Here is a 24,384-nt window from a genome sequence, read left to right as displayed (position 1 = left end):
CCCTGTTTGCAGATGACATGATTGTATATTTAGAAACCCCATCGTCTCAGCCCAAAATCTCCTTAAGCTGATAAGCAACTTCAGCAAAGTCTCAGGATACAAAATTAATGTGCAAAAATCACAAGCATTCTTATACACCAGTAACAGACAAGCAGAGAGCCAAATCAGGAATGAACTTCCATTCACAATTGCTTCAAAGAGAATAAAATACCTAGGAATCCAGCTTACAAGGGATGTAAAGGACCTCTTCAAGGAGAACTACAAACCACTGCTCAGTGAAATCAAAGAGGACACAAACAAATGGAAGAACATACCATGCTCATGGATAGGAAGAATCAATATCGTGAAAATGGCCAACTGCCCAAGGTGATTTATAGATTCAATGCCATCCCCATCAAGCTACCAATGAGTTTCTTCACAGAATTGGAAAAAACTGCTTTAAAGTTCATATGGAACCAAAAAAGAGCCCGCATTGCCAAGACAATCCTAAGTCAAAAGGACAAAGCTGGAGGCGTCACGCTACCTGACTTCAAACTATACTACAAGGCTACAGTAACCAAAACAGCATGGTACTGGTACCACAACAGAGATATAGACCAATGGAACAGAACAGAGTCCTCAGAAATAATACCACACATCTACAGCCATCTGATCTTTGACAAACCTGAGAGAAACAAGAAATGGGGAAAGGATTCCCTATTTAATAAATGGTGCTGGGAAAATTGGCTAGCCATAAGTAGAAAGCTGAAACTGGATCCTTTCCTTACCCTTATACGAAAATTAATTCAAGATGGATTAGAGACTTAAATGTTAGACCTAATACCATAAAAACCCTAGAAGAAAATCTAGGTAGTACCATTCAGGACATAGGCATGGGCAAGGACTTCATGTCTAAAACACCAAAAGCAACGGCAGCAAAAGCAAAATTGACACATGGGATCTAATTAAACTAAAGAGCTTTTGCACAGCTAAAGAAACTACCATCAGAGTGAACAGGCAACCTACAGAATGGGAAAAATTTTTGCAACCTACTCATCTGACAAAGGGCTAATATCCAGAATCTACAAAGAACTCAAACAAATATACAAGAAAAAAACAAACAACCCCATCAAAAAGTGGGCAAAGGATATGAACAGACATTTCTCAAAAGAAGACATCCATACAGCCAACAGACACATGAAAAAATGCTCATCATCACTGGCCATCAGAGAAATGCAAATCAAAACCACAATGAGATACCATCTCACACCAGTTAGAATGGCAATCATTAAGAAGTCAGGAAACAACAGGTGTTGGAGAGGATGTGGAGAAATAGGAACACTTTTACACTGTTGGTGGGATTGTAAACTAGTTCAACCATTATGGAAAACAGTATGGCGATTCCTCAAGGATCTAGAACTAGATGTACCATATGACCCAGCCATCCCACTACTGGGTATATACCCAAAGGATTATAATTACTCTACTACAAAGACACATGCACACGTATGTTTATTGCGGCACTATTCACAATAGCAAAGACTTGGAATCAACCAAATGTCCATCTGTGACAGACTGGATTAAGAAAATGTGGCACATATACACCATGGAATACTATGCAGCCATCAAAAAGGATGAGTTTGCGTCCTTTGTAGGGACATGGATGCAGCTGGAAACCATCATTCTTAGCAAACTATCACAAGAAGAGAAACCAAACACCGCATGTTCTCACTCATAGGTGGGAACTGAACAATGAGATCACTTGGACTCGGGAAGGGGAACATCACACACTGGGGCCTATCATGGGGAGGGGGGAGGAGGGAGGGATTGCATTGGGGAGTATACATGATATAAACGTCATGCACATGTACCCTAGAACTTAAAGTATAATAAAAAAAAAAAAAAAAAAGGAAGTCAGGAAAAAAAAATAAATAAATAAAATGAGAATGAGAACGAGTCCCTTTGGTCCCAATCCCTGTAACTGTTGTAATTGAAGGGTCATAAGCTTGTTAGCCTTTTGAGTTTTTTCTTGCTCTAGAGTCTCAAAATGTTCAGCTAAGGCCAACAAATCAGTCATATCTGTAACTTCCCATCCCACTTATGTTTTTTAATTAAGCTGCTAAGTTCAGGACATAGTCCATTTGTAGATGGAGCAGTTAATGCCATTTCAGTCCCTGCAGGAAATACTCCTTGCTGTACTTTGAGCAAGAATGTTTCACAAACAATATTTCTAAGTGAATTCTGTAATTCATCATTTTTTTTTTTTTGGCTTACAAGATTGTGTGATGGACTAGTCAATTAAAAAAAAATTAGGAATTGAATGTAAAAACTCTTCAGCATTTTTTCTAGCTACTTTTCGTCCTTCTCATGAGGAGCTCTTGGAGGGTTTTTAATAGCTTCCTCAGTTTGTCTCATTCTACTGCCTCCACCCATTTCCGAGCTTCACTAGGTCCCAATATTAGTGAATAATTGGTAAAGGTCAGGAAGTCCTGGATCGTAAGCTGCTATGAGGATTCTAAATTCCTCAGTAAATTTTTGAGGATTTTCCGTTGGATCAGAGAAAACCTTCAAAATGGCTCTAAGCTCAGTTTTAGACCGTGGAGTGAAAGTAGTTTCAGCAGGCAGACCTGGCTGATCGGAAGGTCTCACTTGGTAAGGCAACTGTCTAACTTCTTTTTTTTCATCATCTTCAGGGTGAAAGAGTAATTTGGCAAAAGTTTAGTGGACTCAGAGTATGTTAGTAGAGATTGATAAAAAGAAGGAACAGTTGAGGTTAGTTCAGTGAGAGTAAAATCCTCTTTTGTCACATCCTTGGGCAGTTACTTAAATTTTTCATTTGTTTTTTGCAAATAATCTTTTAAGGAGGCAATTTTTTGTTCATTTAGTCTTTTAGAAGCCTCGACATAACAATCAAAGAATACATCCCACTATTTTTGTGGGGTTTTGAGTCCCCTTTTTCTAATATGCATCTCAAATAAACCATTTTATTCAAATTAAAACTTCTATATTGTGGCCATCTTAATTCTAAGTTTTCTTTAGTGATGTTAACCCATTTTTATAAAAATGCACCGTTCTAGGCCCATTATTGGTATAAATAAAATTATCTGGAGTCCCAGAAGGTGGAGTCCCAGACTTCTTGGATTGAGATGATCCCATTATTAAATAAGGTACCTATTGGAGGTCTGAGACCTCTAACTGAGTCTAATCCCATCTTGGACCCAGTGTAGTCTAAGTATTGCTCAAGTAAACTTGGAGAGCTCAAGACACAAGTTAGTGGAGCTCGGAATCTGAAAGAAGACACCCATGGCCTCCAGTTACAATCAAGAGAGCAGTGAGCACAATGAGCTCGGTGGGTACCTTGCCTGGTAACATGTTTTTTCTGGGAGTCGCCAGTTTTTGCTTTGAAAAAACTTTTTGAGGGATTAATAAGCTGTCATGGATTTCTTATATAAAAAGCAGAAGCAGTATATTTATTTAATTTGAAAAGAGTTGAAAAGTAACTCATTCTTACTTTAACAAAATCAGATCTTCTGACACCAGATCTGTTAAAAGAAAACTTCAGACAAGGTAAATTTGATGGAGTTTAATTGAGCAAAGAAAAGAAACGATTCACAAATCAGGCAGCCTCCAGAATCACAGCAGACTCAGAGAGACTCTGAATCTGGTCAGAACAAATTTATAGATAAAAAAAGTAAAGTGATGTACAGGAATAGAAAGTGAGGTACTGAAACAGTAAGATTGGTTACAGCTTGGAATTTGCCTTATTTGAGCACAGTTTAAACACTCAGCAGTCTACGGGTGGTTGAAGTATGGCCACTGGGATTGGCCAACACCCAGCTATTATTCCAAATGCATACTATTAAGTTAGGTTTTCAGTTTTATCTTCCTATTAAGCTAGGTAATGGTTCTTCCACAAGTACTCGTATATAGAAGGATGGAGTCTTTCTCAGGCCATATTTTGTTCACTTTAACATTTCTCTCCATGTGATCTTTACATGTCAGCTCCCTTTTGCCTTCTGCCATGAGTGGAAGCAGCTTGAGGATCTCTTCAGATGCAGATGCCAGCAACGTGTTTCTTGTACAGCCTGCAGAACCGTGAACAAAATGAACCCCTTTTTTCTTATAAATTACCCAGCCTCAGATATTTATTTATAGCAATAGAAATGTACTAAGGCACTTCCCTACTCACAGATGCTGACACTATATGCATCTTTCTATCTGTTGGTGTTGTTTTCCCCCTCAGCTTGGACATTGAGATTTCTGAGCAGTATCTGTTTTTTTCATTATTTTAGATGTATATGTTCTATTTGTTTACTGTTCTAGTTGTTCTGTATTTACAGGTTATTCTGGACAGTGACTAAAAAGTATGCTGCTACTGCCAACAACTTTGCAGAATCACTGCAACAATGTTATTTTTATATCATATTTAATGACTAGATAATTTTGGTTAGGTAAAAATTAAATTTAAAAAGAGCCTGGTAGGGGTGCGAGCAAGATGGCCGAATAGGAAGAGCTCCAGCCTCCAGCTCCCAGCACGAGTGACACAGAAGATGGGTGATTTCTGCATTTTCAACTGAGGTACCGGTTCATCTCACTGAGGAGTGCCAGACAATTGGTGCTGGTTAGCTGGTGCAGCCCAACCAGCCAGAGCTGAAGCAGGGCGAGGCATCGCCTCACCTGGGAAGCACAAGGGGGAAGGGAATCCCTTTAGAAACTGAGACACAGAACACCTGGAAAATCGGGTAACTCCCACCCTGATACTGTGCTTTACCAAGGGTCTTAGCAAACAGCACACCAGGAGATTATATCCCACACCTGGCCGGGAGGGACCCACGCCTACAGAGCTTCCCTCATTGCTAGCACAGCAGGCTGAGATCTAACTGCAAGGCAGCAGTGAGGCTGGGGGAGGAGCGCCCGCCATTGCTGAGACTTAAGTAGGTAAACAAAGCCTCCAGGAGTCTCAAACTGGGTGGAGCCAACCACAGCTCAAGGAGGCCTGCCTGTCTCTGTAGACTCCACCTCTGGGGACAGGGCATAGCAAAAAAAAAAGCAGCAGAAACCTCTGCAGATGTTAATGACACTGTCTGACAGCTTTGAAGAGAGCAGTGGATCTTGCAGCACGGAGGTTGAGATCTGAGAAAGGACAGTCTGCCTGCTCAAGTGGGTAACTGACCCCTGAGAAGCCTAACTGGGGGACATCCCCCACTAGGTGCAGACTGACACCTCACACCTCACACAGTGGGGTACACCCCTGAGACGAAGCTTCCAGAGCAAGAATCAGACAGCAGCACTCGTTGTACAGCAATATTGTATCTTCTGCAGCCTCCGCGGCTGATACCCAGGCAAACAGGGTCTGGAGTGGGCCTCAAGCAATCTTCAACAGACCTACATCTGAGGGTTCTGACTGTTAGAAGGAAAATTAACAAACAGAAAGGACACCCACACCAAAACACCATCAGTACATCACCAGCATAAAAGACCAAAGGCAGATAAAACCACAAAGATAGGGAAAGAGCGGGGCAGAAAAGCTGGAAATTCAAAAAATTCAAAAAATCAGAGCGCATCTCCCCTCCAAAGGAATGCAGATCATCGCCAGCAATGGATCAAAGCTGGAGGGAGAATGACTTTGATGAGTTGAGAGAAGAAGCTTCAGTCAATCAGACTTCTCAGAGCTAAAGGAGGAACTATGTACCCAGAGCAATGAAACTAAACATCTTGAAAAAAAGAATGGAAGAATGGATAACTAGAATAATCAATGCAGAGAAGGCCATAAATGAACAGAGAGAAAAAACCATGACACAAGAATACGTGACAAATGCAAAAGCTTCAGTAACCGACTCGATCAACTGGAGAAAGAGTTCAATGATTGAAGATGAAATGAATGAAATGAAGTGAGAAAAGAAGACTAGAGAAAAAAAAAAAGGAAAAAGAAATGAACAAAGCCTCCAAGAAATATGGGATTATGTGAAAAGACCAAATCTACATCTGATTGGTGTGCCTGAAAGTGAGGGGAAAAATGGAACCAAGTTGGAAAACACTATGCAGGATATCATCCAGGAGAACTTCCCCAACCTAGTAAGGCAGGCCAGCATTCAAATTCAGGAAATACAGATAATGTCACAAAGATACTCCTCGAGAAGAGCAACTCCAAGACACACAATTGTCAGAATCACCAAAGTTGAAATGAAGGAAAAACTGTTAAGGACAGTCAGAGAGAAAGGTCGGGTTACCCACAAAGGGAAGCCCATCAGGCTAACAGCAGATCTCTTGGTGGAAACTCTCCAAGCCAGAAGAGAGTGGGGACCAATATTCAACATTCTTAAAGAAAAGAATTTTCAACCCAGAATTTCATATCCAGCCAAACTAAGTTTCATAAGTGAAGGAGAAATAAAATCCTTTACAGACAAGAAAATGCTCAGAGATTTTGTCACCACCAGACCTTCCCTGCAAGAGATCCTGAAGGAAGCACTAAACATGGAAAGGAACAACTGGTACCAGCCATTGCAAATACATGCCAAAATGTAAAGACCATCGATGCTAGGAAGAAACTGCATCAACTAACAAGAAAAATAACGAGCTAATATCACAATGACAGGATCAAGTTCACACATAACAATATTAACCTTAAATGTAAGTGGACTAAATGGTCCAATTAAAGGACACAGACTGGCAAATTGGGTAAAGATTCAAGATCCATCAGTTTGCTGTATTCAGGAGACTCATCTCACATGCAGAGATACACATAGGCTAAAAATAAAGGGATGGAAGATCTACCAAGCAAATGGGACACAAAAAAAGCAGGGGTTGCAATCGTAGTCTCTGATAAAACAGACTTTAAACCATCAAAGATCAAAAGAGACAAAGAAGGTCATTACATAATAGTAAAGGGATCAATTCAACAAGAAGAACTAATGATCCTAAATATATATGCACTCATACAGGAGCACCCAGATTCATAAAGCAAGTCCTAGAGACTTACAAAGAGACTTAGACTCCCATACAATAATAATGGGAGACTTCAACACCACACTGTCAACATTAGACAGATCAACAAGACAGAAAGTTAACAAGATATCCAGGAATTGAACTCAACTCTGCACCAAGTGGACCTAATAGATATCTACAGAACTCTCCACCCCAAATCAACAGAATATACATTCTTCTCAGCACTACATCACACTTATTCCAAAATTGACTACACAGTTGGAAGTAAAGCACTCCTCAGCTAATGAAAAGAACAGAAATTATAACAAACTGTCTCTCGACCACAATGCAATCAAACTAGAACTCAGAAATAAGAAACTCAATCAAAACCGCTCAACTACATGAAACTGAACAACCTGCTCCTGATGACTACTGGGTACATACGAAATGAAGGCAGAAATAAAGATGTTCTTTGAAACCAATGAGAACAAGATACACACACCAGAATCTCTGGGACATACTTAAAGCAGTGTGTAGAGGGAAATTATAGCACTAAATGCCCACAAGAGAAAGCAGGAAGAGATCTAAAACTGACACCCTAACATCACAATTAAAAGAACTAGAGAAGCAGAGCGAAGACTTTCAAAAGCCAGCAGAAGGCAAGAAATAACTAAGATCAGAGCAGAACTGAAGGAGATAGAGACACAAAAAACCCTCCAAAAAATCATGAATCCAGAGCTATTTTCTTTGAAAAGATCAACAAAATTGATGGACCCCTAGCAAGACTAATAAAGAAGAAAAGAGAGACGAATCAAATAGACACAATAAAAAATGATAAAGGGGATATCACCACCGACTACACAGAAATACAAACTACCATCAGATAATTCTATAGACACCTCTATGCAAATAAACTAGAAAAGCTGGAAGAAGTGGATAATTTCCTGGACACTTCACTCTCCCAAGACTAAACCAGGAGAAGTTGAATCCCTGAATAGATCAATAGCAGGCTCTGAAATTGCGGCAATAATTAATAGCCTAACAACCAAAAAAAAGTCCAGGACCAGATGGATTCATAGTCGAATTCTACCAGAGGTACAAGGAGGAGCTGGTATCATTCCTTCTGAAACTATTCCAATCAATATAAAAAGAGGGAATCCTCCCTAACTCATTTTAGAGGCCAACATCATCCTGATACCAAAACCTGGCAGAGACACAAGAAGAAAAGAATTTCAGGTCAATGTCCCTGATGAACAACGATGCAAAAATCCTCAATAAAATACTGGCAAACCGAATCCAGCAGCTCATCAAAAAGCTTATCCACCATGATCAAGTGGGCTTCATCCCTGGGATGCAAGGTTGATTCAACATACACAAATCAATAAATGTAATCCAGCATATAAACAGAATCGAAGACAAAAACCACATGATTATCTCAATAGATGCAGAAAAGGACTTTGACAAAATTCAACAGCCTTTCATGCTAAAACTCTCAATAAATTCGGTATTGATGGACGAATCTCAAAATAATAGACTATTTATGACAAACCCACAGCCAATATCATACTGAATGGGCAAAAACTGGAAGCATTCCCGTTGAAAACTGGCACAAGACAGGGATGCCCTCTTTTACCACTCCTATTCAACATAGTGTTGAAGTTCTGGCTAGGGCAATCAGACAAGGGAAAGAAATCTAGGTGTTCAGTTAGGAAAAGAAGAAGTCACATTGTCCCTGTTTGCAGATGACATGATTGTATATTTAGAAAACGCCATCATCTCAGCCCAAAATCTCCTTAAGCTGATAAGCAACTTCAGCAAAGTCTCAGGATACAAAATCAATGTGCAAAAATCATAAGCATTCTTATACACCAGTAACAAACAGAGAGTCCAAACATGAATGAACTTCCATTCACAATTGCTTCAAAGAGAATAAAATACCTAGGAATGCAACTTACAAGGGATGTAAAGGACCTCTTCAAGGAGAACTACAAACCACTGTTCAGTGAAATCAAAGAGGACACAAGCAAATGGAAGAACATACCATGCTCATGGATAGGAAGAATCAATATGGTGAAAATGGCCATACTGTCCAAGGTAATCTATAGACTCAATGCCATCCCCATTAAGCTACCAATGACTTTCTTCACAGAATTGGAAAAAACTGCTTTAAAGTTCATATGGAACAAAAACAGAGCCCACATTAGACAATCCTAAGTCAAAAGAACAAAGCTGGAGGTGTCACGCTACCTGACTTCACACTGTACTACAAGGCTACAGTAACGAAAACAGCATGCTACTGGTACCAAAACAGAGATATAGACCAATGGAACAGAACAGATCCCACAGAAATAATACCACACATCTACAGCCATCTGATCTTTGACAAACCTGAGAGAAACAAGAAATGGGGAAAGGATTCCCTATTCAATAAATGGTGCTGGGAAAATTGGCTAGCCATAAGTAGAAAGCTGAAACTGGATCCTTTCCTTACTCCTTATACGAAAATTAATTCAAGATGGATCAGAGACTTAAATGTTAGACATCAAACCATAAAAACCCTAGAAGAAAACCTAAGTAATAACATTCAGGACATAAGCATAGGCAAGGACTTGATGTCTAAAACACCAAAAGCATAAAGAAGAAAAGAGAGGGAATCAAATAGACGCAATAAAAAATGATAAAGGGGATATCACTACCGACCCCACAGAAATACAAACTACCATCAGAGAATACTATAAATGCCTCTACGCAAATCAACTAGAAAATCTAGAAGAAATGAATAATTTCCTGGACACTTAAACTTTCCCAAGACTAAACCAGGAAGAAGTTGAATCCCTGAATAGACCAATAGCAGGCTCTGAAAATGAGGCAACAATTAATAGCCTACCCACAAAAAAAGCCCAGGACCAGATGGATTCACAGCTGAATTCTACCAGAGGTACAAGGAGGAGCTGGTACCATTCCTTCTGAAACTATTCCAATCATAGAAAAAGAGGGAATCTCCCTAACTCATTTATGAGGCCAACATCATCCTGATACAAAGCCTGGCAGAGACACAACAAATAAAGAGAATTTTAGACCAATATCCCTGATGAACATCGATGCAAAAATTCTCAATAAAATACTGGCAAACCGGATCAGCAGCACATCAAAAAGGTTATCCAACATGATCAAGTGGGCTTCATCCCTGGGATGGAAGGCTGGTTCAACATTCGCCAATCAATAAACATAATCCAGCATATAAACAGAACCAAAGACAAGAACCACATGATTATCTCAATAGATGCAGAAAAGGCTTTTGACAAAATTCAACAGCCTTCATGCTAAAAACGCTCAATAAATTCGGTATTGATGGAACGTACCTCAAAATAATAAGAGCTATTATGACAAACCCACAGCTAATATCATACTGAATGGGCAAAAACTGGAAAAATTCCCTTTGAAAACTGGCACAAGACAGGGATGCCTCTCTCACCACTCCTATTCAACATAGTGTTGGAAGTTCTGGCTAGGGCAATCAGGCAAGAGAAAGAAATCAAGGGTATCCAGTTAGGAAAAGAAGAAGTCACATTGTCCGTGTTTGCAGATGACATGATTGTATATTTAGAAAACCCCATCGTCTCAGCCCAAAATCTCCTTAAGCTGATAAGCAACTTCAGCAAAGTCTCAGGATATAAAATTAATGTGCAAAAATCATAAGCATTCTTATACACCAGTAACAGACAAGCAGAGAGTCAAATCAGGAATGAACTTCCATTCACAATTGCTTCAAAGAGAATAAAATACCTAGGAATCCAACTTACAAGGGATGTAAAGGACCTCTTCAAGGAGAACTACAAAGCACTGCTCAGTGAAATGAAAGAGGACACAAACAAATGGAAGAACATACCATGCTCATGGATAGGAAGAATCAATATCGTGAAAATGGCCATACTGCCCAAGGTTATTTATAGATTCAATGCCATCCCCATCAAGCTACCAATGAGTTTCTTCACAGAATTGGAAAAAACTGCTTTAAAGTTCATATGGAACCAAAAAAGAGCCCGCATTGCCAAGACAATCCTAAGTCAAAAGGACAAGGCTGGAGGCGTCACGCTACCTGACTTCAAACTATACTACAAGGCTACAGTAACCAAAACAGCATGGCACTGGTACCAAAACAGAGATATAGACCAATGGAACAGAACAGAGTCCTCAGAATAATACCACACATCTACAGCCATCTGATCTTTGACAAACCTGAGAGAAACAGAAATGGGGAAAGGATTCCCTATTCAATAAATGGTGCTGGGAAAATTGGCTAGCCATAAGTAGAAAGCTGAAACTGGATCCTTTCCTTACTGCTTATACGAAAATTAATTCAAGATGGATTAGAGACTTAAATTTTAGACCTAATACCATAAAAACCCTAGAAGAAAATCTAGGTAGTACCATTCAGGACATAGGCATGGGCAAGGACTTCATGTCTAAAACACCAAAAGCAACGGCAGCAAAAGCAAAAATTGACACATGGGATAATTAAAACTAAAGAGCTTCTGCACAGCAAAAGAAACTACCATCAGAGTGAACAGGCAACCTACAGAATGGGAGAAATTTTGCAATCTACTCATCTGACAAAGGGCTAATATCCAGAATCTACAAAGAACTCAAACAAAATTAGAAGAAAAAAACAAACAACCCCATCAAAAGTGGACAAAGGATATGAACAGACATTTCTCAAAGGAAGACATTCATACAGCCAACAGACACATGAAAAAATGCTCATCATCACGGGCCATGAGAGAGATGCAAATCAAAACCACAATGAGATACCATCTCACACCAGTTAGAATGGCATTCATTAAGAAGTCAGGAAACAACAGGTGTTGGAGAGGATGTGGAGAATTGGGAACACTTTTACACTGTTGGTGGGATTGTAAACTAGTTCAACCATTATGGGAAACAGTATGGCAATTCCTCAAGAATCTAGAACTAAATGTACCGTATGACCCAGCCATCCCACTACTGGGTATATACCCAAAGGATTATACATTATTCTACTACAAAGACACATGCACACGTATGTTTATTGCGGCACTATTCACAATAGCAAAGACTTGGAATCAACCCAAATGTCCATCAGTGATAGACTGGATTAAGAAAATGTGGCACATATACACCATGGAATATTATGCAGCCATAAAAAGGATGAGTTTGCGTCCTTTGTAGGGACATGGATGCAGCTGGAAACCATCATTCAGCAAACTATCACAAGAAGAGAAAACCAAACACCGCATGTTCTCACTCATAGATGGGAACTGAACAATGAGATCACTTGGACTCGGGAAGGGGAACATCACACACTGGGGCCTATCATGGGGAGGGTGGCGGGGGGTGGGATTGCATTGGGAAGTTATACATGATATAAATGATGAGTTGATGGGTGCTTGCGAGTTGATGGGTGCAGCACACCAACATGGCACAAATATACACATGTAAAAAACCTGCACGTTATGCACATGTACCCTAGAACTTAAAGTATAATAAAAAATAAAAATAAAAAAATGCAAAAAAAAAAAAACAACAAAGAAAGGTTTCAGTGGGAAAGGAGAAGTTTTATCCTATATAAATCTTTATTAACATTTCCTCCTTGAATAGAGGCCTTTAAATGGCGATATCTAGTGAACAGTACATTTTCAATGGGGCAAGTGACATAATCCATGTCTCTTGCTATAATATACATTGAAGGCTGTAACATCGTCTATGTAATATTAACTAATATGAAGAAACAAGCAGCCAAATCTAAATTGAAGGTCATTCTATAGAAAAATGGTCTTGACTCTTCAAATATTGTAATGTCGTGAAAGCACCCTCCGCCTCCTAAAAGGGCAAAGGACTGAATTAAAATATACTAAAGACTAAAAGAGACATGCAACTATAATCAGTACATTATTTCAGTAGAGAGGTTCTTTCAAAAAATTAAAAACAGAAATACCAAATGATCCAGCAATCTCACTTCTGGGTATATATCAAAGGAAACAAAATCACTATCTCAACAAAATAGCTACCGAAATACCCAAAGGAAAAGAAGCCATTATATGAAAAAACTCATGCACATGCATGTTTATAGCAGCATAATCCACAATTGCAAAAATGTGGAACCAACCTAAGTGCCCATCAACCAAAGACTGGATAAAGAAAATGTGGTATATATATACCATGGAATACTACTTCGCCATAAAATGGAACTAAATAATGGCCTTTACAGCAATTTGGATGGAATTGAAGACCATTATTCTAAGTGAAGTAACTTAGGAATGGAAAATCAAATATTGTATGTTCTCACTTATAAGTGGGAGATAAGCTACGAGGATGCAAAGGCGTGAGAATGATAGAATGGACTTTGGGGACTCAGGGGGAATAGTGGGAAGTGGAGGGTGAGGATTAAGACTACATATGGGTACAATGTACACTGCTCAGGTGATGAGTGCAACAAAATTTCAGAAATCAACACTAAATAACTTATCTGTGTAACCATAAACCACTGGCTCCCCAAAAGCTATTGAAATAAAAAATTAAAAAAAAAAAAAGACACCAAAGTTTGTCATCTACATTGATTCTTCCTTTCATGAAATATTTCTTGGTAGCATGCAATGATGTTAGTTAACATTTGACCCACAGTAGAACTTTCAAAATTGGAGTCAGTCCTGTCAAACCCTGTCACTACTTTAGCAACTATGTTTATGTAATATTCTAAATCTTTTAGCGCCATTTCAGCAGTGTTCACGTAATCTTCACCAGGAGTAGACTACATCTAAAAAATCACTTGTTTTGCTCATCCATAAAAAGCAACTTGTCATCCAATTATGTTTTATCATGAGATTGCAACAGCAATCCAGTCATATCTTCAGTTCCACTTCTAATTATAGTTCTCTCTCTGTTTCTACTACATCTGAAGTGACTTCCTCTAATGAATTCTTAACCACTCAAAGTCATCTATGAGGGTTGGAATCAACTTCTTCTAAACTCCTGTTAATGTTGATAAATTTGATCTCCTCCCATGAATCACAAATGTTCTTACTGGCATTTAGAATGGTGAATTCTTTCCAGAAAGTTTTCAATGTACCTCGCTCAGATACATCGGACCAATCACTATCTATGGCAGCTATAGCTTTACAAAATGTATTTGTTAAATAATATGACTTAAAAGTAGAAATTACTCTTTAATTCATGGGCTACAGAATGAATGTTGTGTTTGCAGGCATGAAAACAATGTTTATGTGCTTGTAAATCTCCATCAGAGCTCTTGGGTTACCAGGTGCATTGTCAACTAGCAGTGGTATTTTGAAAGGATTTTTTCTTTCTTAGCAATAGATCTCAATATTGTGTGTAAAATATTCAGTACATTAATGCTGGAAAACAGATGTGCTATCATTCAGGTTTTGCTGTTTTATTTATAGAGTAGAGGCAGAGTACAGTTACCATAATTCTCAAGGGACCTACAAATTTAAGAATGGTAAATGAATGAGCATTGGCTCAACTCAACTCAAAGCTGTATAACTCCTAATGAGAGAGTCAGCCTTTCTTTTGAAGCTTTAAACTCAGGCACTGACTTCTTCTCCCTAGCTATGAAAGTCCTTGATGGCATCTACTTTTAGTATATAGCTGTTTTGTCAATATTGAAAAACTGTTGTTAAGTGTAGCCTCCTTCATCAATTATTTTAGCTACATCTTCTGGATAACTTGCTGCAGCTTTTACATAAGCACTTGTTGCTTCACCTTGCACTTTTATGTTATAGAGACAGATTTTTTTCCTTCAGCCACATGAACAAACCTTTGCTAGCTTTAAACTTTTCTTCTGCAGCTAGCTCACCTTTCTCAGTCTTCGTACAGTTCAAGAGAGTTATATAGCCTTGCTCTGGATTAGGTTTTGGCTAAAGGGAATGTTGTGGCTGTTTTGACTTTCTATCCAAACAACTTAAACTTTCCCCATATCAGCAATAAGGCTCTTTTGCTTTCTTATCGTTTCTGTGTTCCCTGGAATAGCACTTTGAATTTTCTTTGCACTCACAACTTGACTAACTGTTTTGCACACCTAGCTTTCAGCCTAGTCAGTTTTTGCCCTGCCTTCTCCACTAAGCTTAATCATCTCTAGCGTTTGATTTAAAGTGAGAGATGTGCAACTCTTCATTTTACTTGAACACTTAATGGCCATTGTAGGGTTATTTGTTGGCGTAATTTCAATGTTGTTGTGTCCCAGGGAACAGTGAAGCCTGAGGAGAGGGAGGGAGATGGGGGAACAGCCAGTACAGTGGAGCAGTCATAACACAAACAACATGTATCCATTAAATTTGCAGTCTTACATGGACACGGTTCGTGGTGCTCCTAAACAGGTACAATAGTAACATCAAAGATCACTGATCAAAGATTACCATAACAGATAAAATGATAATAATGTTTGATATATTGTGAGAATTACCAGAATGTGTTACAGAGACATGAAGTGAGCACATGCTGTTAGGAAAATGACACTGGTAGACTTGCTAATTCAGGGTTGCTGAAAACTTCAATTTGTAAAAATGCAATGTCTGTGAAGCACAGTAAAGTGAAGTACAATAATATGATATACGACTGCATATAATTTCTGGAGCTGAAATACTTCTTCTCCTCTTAGACTTCTACTCTTTCTGTTGCAATGCCTCTTGCAAGAAGTTTGTGCAGTTCTACTGCAGACATTTCTGTTTCTCCCTGCTTTTTTCTCTTTTCTACAAATTTCTTCTTCTTTATCTTGCTTCTTTCTGTTCCATTGTCTTCTCTCATGATTTTTCTTTTTTCTGTGCAATGCCCTTTGACTGGATCAATTTCTCTTTCTCTTGCTGTTTCTTTATGCCTGTTATGTGTGGTGAGCAAACCTATTCATTATCTCACATTGTGGAGGTAAAAGATTAACTCGTAGCAACATCATAAAGGATTGCTCCAGAAAAGAAATTTACCATGACTAGCTTTTTTTTTTTTTAATTTATGAGTGTTGGGTTTTGCTTGATTTTAAACTTTCTTAGTCTTATATTGCCATAGCTGTGACCACTTGTTCTCACCTGCAGGATTAGCCTGGAACCACTGACTTTAGAATATAAGGTTATAAGAATCTCCATCAGCACTCTGTGACTCGGCATCAAGTTACTCATGATGTTTGTGTGGCCCTGAAATTATGCTGCTTTAGATAAATCCTCTTGTGATTTGTTTCTGATACTGGGTTCTCATCTTACTCCCAATTCTGGTAATTGGTTTTTGACACTGCTTTCTGTGTCTAAGTCTCTGTTACCTTGGTATCCTGCCTTATACCCCAGGATAGCTAGGACTAGAATTTTGTTTTGCTTCTGTTCATTCCTCCTTTTTATCTGGAGTCCTCTTCCCTGAATCCTACACCAATAGCCAGGTTCATGCTACTTACTGATAGCTTACTTAGACTTCTGAGTCATAGGCTCCTGAATTCCTTTTCTCTCAGCTCAGTTGGCCTATTGAGAGTTATCATCACCGTATAGCAGATAATCTCATGCCCACCATTCTCGAACTTCGATGTGCATAGAAATTACTTGTAGTATGTATTAAAATTCCAAATGTATGAGTTTTGTCATCTGAGATTGTGATTCACTATATTTTATGGTAAAGCCTGGGGCTTTTCATTTTTAACAAGCTTTCTTGGTGATTCTGATGCAAGTGGTCAACACACCACACTTTGACAAACATTGTAACTTACAATTAAGGCTTACAAAGGAACTGTTTTCTCCTGCCTGTTGTCATATTACTTGGATGCTACTTCAAAATTAAACTTAGCGATTAAAGGACTGGTTCTGTATGTATTCTACTGCCTGACATACACGATGTTTTTAGCTGTGAGGTATGCTGAGACTTCAAAAGCTGGATTCTGAATGAAAAGGGAGTAAGCAGAGGGTGGAAAGGACCAGGCTCTGGTTCCAGAATTGGACCCCATATGAGTGGCTTGAAGTTAAAATCACACTTTCCAAGGATGCATAGAAAATGAGCTCTATTTGAGTATGACCTGATAGGTACTGCTTAGTAGCTGTAGTTTTCAGCCAGAGACAATACTTGCATTACCGGGGATACAAAAAGTCAGGTCTGTAATGGAACAGAACAGAGCCCTCAGAAATAATATCACACATCTACAGTCATCTGATCTTTGACAAACCTGAGAAAAACAAGAAATGGGGAAAGAATTTCCTATTTAATAAATGGTGCTGGGAAAATTGGCTAGCCATAAGTAGAAAGCTGAAACTGGATCCTTTCTTTACTCCTTATATGAAAATTAATTCAAGATGGATTAGACACTTAAATGTTAGACATAAAACCATAAAAATCCTAGAAGAAAACCTAGGTAATACCATTCAGGACATAGGTATGGGCAAGGACTTCATGTCTAAAACACCAAAAGCAATGACAAGAAAAGAGAAATTGTCAAATGGGATCTAATTAAACCAAAGAGCTTCTGTACAGCAAAAGAAACTACCATCAGAGTGAACAGGCAACCTTTAGAATGGGAGAAAATTTTTGCAAACTACTCATCTGGCAAAGGGCTAATATCCAGAACCTACAAAGAACCCAAACAAATTTACAAGAAAAAAACAAACAACCCCATCAAAAAGTGGGCCAAGGATATGAACAGACACTTCTCAAAAGAAGACATTTATACAGCCAACAGACACATGAACAAATGCTCATCATCACTCGCCATCAGAGAAATGCACATCAAAACCACAATGAGATACCATCTCACACCATTTAGAGTGGCAATCATGAAAAAGTCAGGAAACAACAGGTGCTGGAGAGGATGTGGAGAAATAGGAACACTTTTACACTCTTGGTGGGACTGTAAACTAGTTCAACCATTGTGGAATATAGTGTGGCAATTCCTCAAGGATCTAGAACTGGAAATACCATTTGACCCAGTCATCCAATTACTGGGTATATACCCAAAGGATTATAAATCATGCTGCTATAAAGACACATGCACACGTATGTTTATTGCAGCACTATTCACAATAGCAAAGACTTGGAATCAACTCAAATGTCCATCTGTGACAAACTGGATTAAGAAAATGTGGCACATATACACCGTGGAATACTATGCAGCCATAAAAAAGGAGGAGTTTGTGTCCTTTGTAGGGACATGGATGCAGCTGGAAACCATCATTCTTAGCAAACTATCACAAGAACAGAAAACCAAACACTGTATGTTCTCACTCATAGGTGGGAACTGAACAATGAGATCACTTGGACTCAGGAAGGGGAACATCACACACCGGGGCCTATCATGGGGAGGGTGGAGGGGGGAGGGATTGCATTGGGAGTTATACCTGATATAAATGACGAATTGATGGGTGCTGACGAGTTGATGGGTGCAGCACACCAACATGGCACAAGTATACATATGTAACAAACCTGCACGTATGCACATGTACCCTAGAACTTAAAGTATAATAATAATAATAATATAAAGTGGCACATATACACCATAGAATACTATGCAGTCATAAAAAAGGATGAGTTCGTGTCCTTTGTAGGGACATGGATGCAGCTGGAAACCATCATTCTCAGCAAACTATCGCAAGAACAGAAAACCAAACACTGCATGTTCTCACTCATAGGTGGGAATTGAACAATGAGATCACTTGGACACCGGAAGGGGAACATCACACACCGGGGCCTATCATGGGGTGGTGGGAGGGGGGTGGTATTGCATTGGGAGTTATATCTGATGTAAATGACGAGTTGATGCGTGCAGCACAGCAACATGGCACAAGTATACATATGTAACAAACCTGCATGTTATGCACATGTATCCTAGAACTTAAAGTATAATAAATAAATAAATAAATAAATAAATAAATAAATAAATAAGAAAAAAAAAAGAAAGACATATGGATTGTTTCCATTGTTTAGCTATCATAAATAAAGCTGCCATGACACGTTGTATAGGTTTTTGTGTAAACATGTTTTATTTCTTTGCGACGAATGCTCAGAAGTGTAATTGCTGAGTAGTATTGTAAGTGCATGTTTAATTTTATTAAAAACTGCTGAACTATTTTCCAAGGGATACTGTGTTCTGTTCCAGAGTGAACTGATAACTCTTGTTTTTTAGCAGTCTTTTTCTCGGTGTGTTTCATTTTGTATAATTTCTATTGCTATGTCTTCAGGGTCACTAATACATTTTCTTCTATGATATCAAGTCTGCTGTTTATTATATTTAGTGTTTTTCATTTCAAACATCTAAAAAAAAAGTTTTTAGAAACTTGAATTTTTTTATATCTTCCATGTTTCTACTTAAGTTTTTGAGCATTTAGAACACATTTATACTTAATAACTGCTTTAATGTCCTTGTGTATTGTTTCTAACATTTGTGTCAGTTCTGGATTTATTTCAGTAGATTGATTTTTCTTTTCAGTTTGAACTATGCTTCTTCTTCACATAACTGGTAATTTTTTATTGAATGCCAAATGCAAATTTTATCATCTGGTGCTTAAAATTTTTGCATTGTTGTAAGTGGTTTTGAGTTTTGTTCAGGGATACTGTGTAAATTTCTTGGAAAATTTGGATCCTTTTGTGTCATGCTTTTTAATGTTTGTTAGATGGGTCCAGAGACAAGTTTAGTGTAATGATAGTTATTTTCCAGTACAAAGACAAGACCTTTCTGAATTTTCCACATCATGTCTCAAGACAAATGAGGTTTTCCTTTTGGCTGGTGGGCACAGATGCTATTATTGTGTGTGTGTGTGTGTGTGTGTGTGTTGCACGTTTGTGTGTGCTGGTTACTCTTTCCTTTAATCCTTTCAGGTGGTTCTTTACCTGTACACAGGTAGTAGCTCTCTCACACGCATGCAGTGATTAGTACTTTGGTGAATACATGAGAGGAACCCAGCAGCTCTCTTTAATTCTCTCTCTGTGAAGCTCTCTCTTCCTCAGTACTCTGTTCTGTAAAGTTTAGCTACTTTGGACTTCTGTTCTCTCAGCTTTGTTTCTTTAGCTCAGCAAGCCCTGCTTATTGTGCTGTGGCTGTGAAACTCTCTCAATGCAGTAAACTGAAACAGTGGTTGGGCTCAGTTTATTATTTCACCATCTCTCAGAGTTTGCCCTCCTTCCTTGCCTGATGGTCAGAGAATCAGAAGCTTTTGTTTTGCTAGGTACAGTGGCTTATGCTCTCATGATTGGTTTTGAAATGTGACAACATAAAATTTGGGAGGGGACAGGGACCAAATAATATGGTATGGTTCCGTGTCCCCACGCAAATCTCATCTCAAATTTTAATCTCCATGTGTCAGGAAGGTACTTGGTCGGTGGGGGGATTGAATCTTGGGAGCAGTTTTCCCCATGCTGTTTTCATGATAGTGGGTGAGTTCGCATGAGATCTGATAATTTTACAAGAGTTTCTTTTCGCTTCACTTTCTCTTCTCTCTCCTGCCACCATGTGAGGAAGGTCCTTGCTTCGCTTTTGTCTTCTGCTGTGATTTTAAGTTTCCTGAGGCCTCCACAGTCATGTGGAACTGTGAATCAATTAAACCTCTTGCTTTTATGATTTACCCAGTCTCAGGTACTTTTGTGTGTGTGTGTGATGAATATTTTTCTTTTTATTATTATTATTGTTATTATTATTATTATACTTTAAGTTCTAGGGTACATGTGCATAGCGTGCAGTTTTGTTACATATGTATACTTGTGCCATGTTGGTGTGCTGCACCCATCAACTCGTTAGAACCCATCAACTCGTCAGCACCCATCAACTCGTCATTTACATCAGGTATAACTCCCAATGCCATCCCTTCCCCCTTCCCCCCTCCCCATAATAGGCCCTGGTGTATGATGTTCCTCTTCCTGAGTCCAAGTGTCCATTGTTCAGTTTCCACCTATGAGTGAGAACGTGCGGTGCTTGGTTTTCTGTTCTTGCGATAGTTTGCTGAGAATGGTGGTTTCCAGCTGCATCCATGTCCCTACAAAGGACACAAACTCATCCATTTTTATGGCTGCATAGTATTCCATGTTGTATACGTGCCACATTTTCTTAATCCAGTCTGTCACTGATGGACATTTGGGTTGATTCCAAGTCTTTGCTATTGTGAATAGTGCCGCAATGAACATACGTATGCATGTGTCTTTATAGCAGCATGATTTATAATCCTTTGGGTATATACCCAGTAATGGGATGGCTGGGTCATATGGCACTTCTAGTACTAGATCCTTGAGGAATCGCCATACTGTTTTCCATAATGATTGAACTAGTTTACAATCAAACCAACAGTGTAAAAGTGTTCCTATTTCTCCACATCCTCTCCAGCACCTGTTGTTTCCTGAGTTTTTAATGATTGCCATTCTAACTGGTGTGAAATGGTATCTCATTGTGGTTTTATTTGCATTTCTCTGATGGCCAGTGATGATGAGCATTTTTTCATGTGTCTGTTGGCTGTATGGATGTCTTCTTTTGAGAAATGTCTGTTCATATCCCTTGCCCACTTTTTGATGGGGTTGTTTGTTTTTTTCTTGTAAATTTGTTTGAGTTCTTTGTAGGTTCTGGATATCAGCCCTTTGACAGATGAGTAGATTGCAAAAATTTTCTCCTATTCTGTAGGTTGCCTATTCACTCTGATGGTAGTTTCTTTTGCTGTGCAGAAGCTCTTTAGTTTAATGAGATCCCATTTGTGAATTTTGGCTTTTGTTGCTGTTGCTTTTGGTGTTTTAGACATGAAGTCCTTGCCCATGCCTATGTCCTGAATGGTATTACCTAGGTTTTCTTCTAGGGTTTTTATGGTATTAGGTCTAACATTTAAATCTCTAATTCATTTTGTATTAATGTTCGTATAAGGAATAAGGAAAGGATCCATTTTCAGCTTTCTACTTATGGCTAGCCAATTTTCCCAGCACCATCTATTAAATAGGGAATCTTTTCCTGCTTTCTTGTTTTTGTCAGGTTTGTCAAAGATCAGATGGCTGTAGATGTGTGGTGTTATTTCTGAGGACTCTGTTCTGTTCCATTGGTCTATATCTCTATTTTGGTACCAGTGCCATGCTGTTTTGATTACTGTAGCCTTGTAGTATAGTTTGAAGTTAGGTAGCATGATGTCTCCAGCTTTGTTGTTTTGACTTAGGATTGTCTTGGCAATGCAGGCTCTTTTTTGGTTCCATATGAACTTTAAGCAGTTTTTTTTCCAATTCTGAAGAAAATCATTGGTAGCTTGATGGGGATATCTGAATCTATAAATAACCTTGGGCAGTATGGCCATTTTCATGATATTGATTCTTCCTATCCATGAGCATGGTATGTTCTTCCATTTGTTTGTGTCCTCTTTTATTTCACTGAGCAGTGGTTTGTAGTTCTCCTTGAAGAGGTCCTTTACATCCCTTGTAAGTTGCATTCCTAGGTATTTTATTCTCTTTGAAGCAATTGTGAATGGAAGTTCATTCATTATTTGGCTCTCTGTTTGTCTGTTACTGGTGTATAAGAATGCTTATGATTTTTGCACATTAATTTTGTATCCTGAGACTTTGCTGAAGCTGTTTATCAGCTTAAGGAGATTTTGGGCTGAGATGCTGGGGTTTTCTAAATATACAATCATGTCATCTGCAAACAGGGACAATGTGACTTCTTCTTTCCTAACTGAATACCCTTGATTTCTTTCTCTTGCCTGACTGCCCTAGCCAGAACTTCCAACACTATGTTGAATAGGAGTGGTGAGAGAGGGCATCCCTGTCTTTTTCAAGATTTTTAGTTTCTTTGCGCTGGGTACGTAGTTCCTCCTTTAGCTCTGAGAAGTTTGATGGACTGAAGCCTTCTTCTCCCATCTCGTCAAAGTCATTCTCCGTGCAGCTTTGATCCATTGCTGGATGAGCTGATTCCTTTGGAGGCGAGATGTGCTCTGATTTTTGAATTTTTTGAATTCTAGCTTTTCTACCCCGCTTTTTCCCCATCTTTGTGGTTTTATCTGCCTTTGGTCTTTGATAATGGTGACATACTGATGGTGTTTTGGTGTGGGTGTCCTTCCAGTTTGTTAGTTTTCCTTCTGACAGTCAGGACCCTCAGCTGTAGGTCTGTTGGAGATTGCTTGAGGTCCATTCCAGACCCTATTTGCCTGGGTATCAGCAGCAGAGGCTGCAGAAGATAGAATATTGCTGAACAGCGAGTGTACCTGTCTGATTCTTGCTTTGGAGGCTTAATCTCGGGGTGTACCCCACCGTGTGAGGTGTGAGGTGTCGGTCTGCCCCTAGTGGGGGATGTCTCCCAGTTAGGCTACTCAGGGGTCAGGGACCCACTTCAGCAGGCAGTCTGTCCATTCTCTGATCTCAACCTCCATGTTGGGAGATCCACTGCTCTCTTCAAAGCTGTCAGACAGGGTCGTTTGCATCTGCAGAGGTTTCTGTTGCTTTTTCTGTTTGTTTGTTTAGCTGTGCCCTGTCCCCAGAGGTGGAGTCTACAGAGACAGCAGACCTCCTTGAGCTGCTGTGGGCTCCACCCTGTTCGAGCTTCCCAGCGGCTTTGTTTACCTACTTAAGCCTCACCAATGGTGGGCACCCCCTCCCCCAGCCTCGCTGCTGCCTTGCCCTTAGATCGCAGACTGCTGTGGTAGCAATGAAGGAGGCTCCGTGGGTGTGGGACCCTCCCGGCTAGGTGTGGGATATAATCTCGTGGTGTGCCGTTTGCTACGACCCTTGGTAAAGTGTAGTATTGGGATGAGAGTTACCCGATTTTCCAGGTGTTGTGTGTCTCAGTTCCCCTGGCTAGGAAAAGGGATTCTCTTCCCCCTTGGGCTTCCCAGGTGAGGCGATGCCTCACCCTGCTTCAGCTCTCGCTGGTTGGGTTGCAGCAGCTGACCAGCACCAATTGTCCGGCACTCCCTAGTGAGCGGAACCCAGTACCTCAGTTGAAAATGCAGAAATCACCCATCTTCTGTGTCGTTCGTGCTGGGAACTGAAGACTGGAGCTGTTCCTCTTCTGCCATCTTGCTTCGCCCCTCAGGTATTTCTTTATAGCAGGGTGAAAATGGACAAATACACCGAGCTACTTAGGAGGCTGAGGTGGAAGAATGATTTGAGTCCAGGAGTTTGAGACTACTCTGGGCAGCAGAGTGAGAACCCATATCTTAAAAAATATAACAATCTTTGAAAATAAAAAAGTTTTGGTTTTATACACACACACAAAAACATACACACACATTTTCATGGTTTTGTAATTTCCAGTGGGATGGAAAATCTGATCCCTATTACTCCATTTTGGCTAGCAGCCAAGCTAACCAGTATAGAAACACAATGGATTCTGAATTTGATTTGGTTCTTGTATTACTCAGGCTTCTTTAGAGAGACAGAACTGATAGAATAGATGTATATATAAAGGGAAGCTTGTTAAGGAGTATTGACTCACACAATAACAAGGTAAGGTCCCACAATAGGATGTCTCCAAGCTGAGGAGCTAGGAAGCCAGTTCAAGTCCAAAAGCTGAACAAC

The sequence above is a fragment of the Trachypithecus francoisi genome, unplaced genomic scaffold (genome assembly GCF_009764315.1).
Source record: "Trachypithecus francoisi isolate TF-2019V2 unplaced genomic scaffold, Tfra_2.0 Lachesis_group6, whole genome shotgun sequence".
Lineage (NCBI taxonomy): Eukaryota > Metazoa > Chordata > Mammalia > Primates > Cercopithecidae > Trachypithecus > Trachypithecus francoisi.
The sequence above is the reverse complement of the archived record's forward strand: the minus strand, read 5'-3'. Positions refer to the sequence as shown.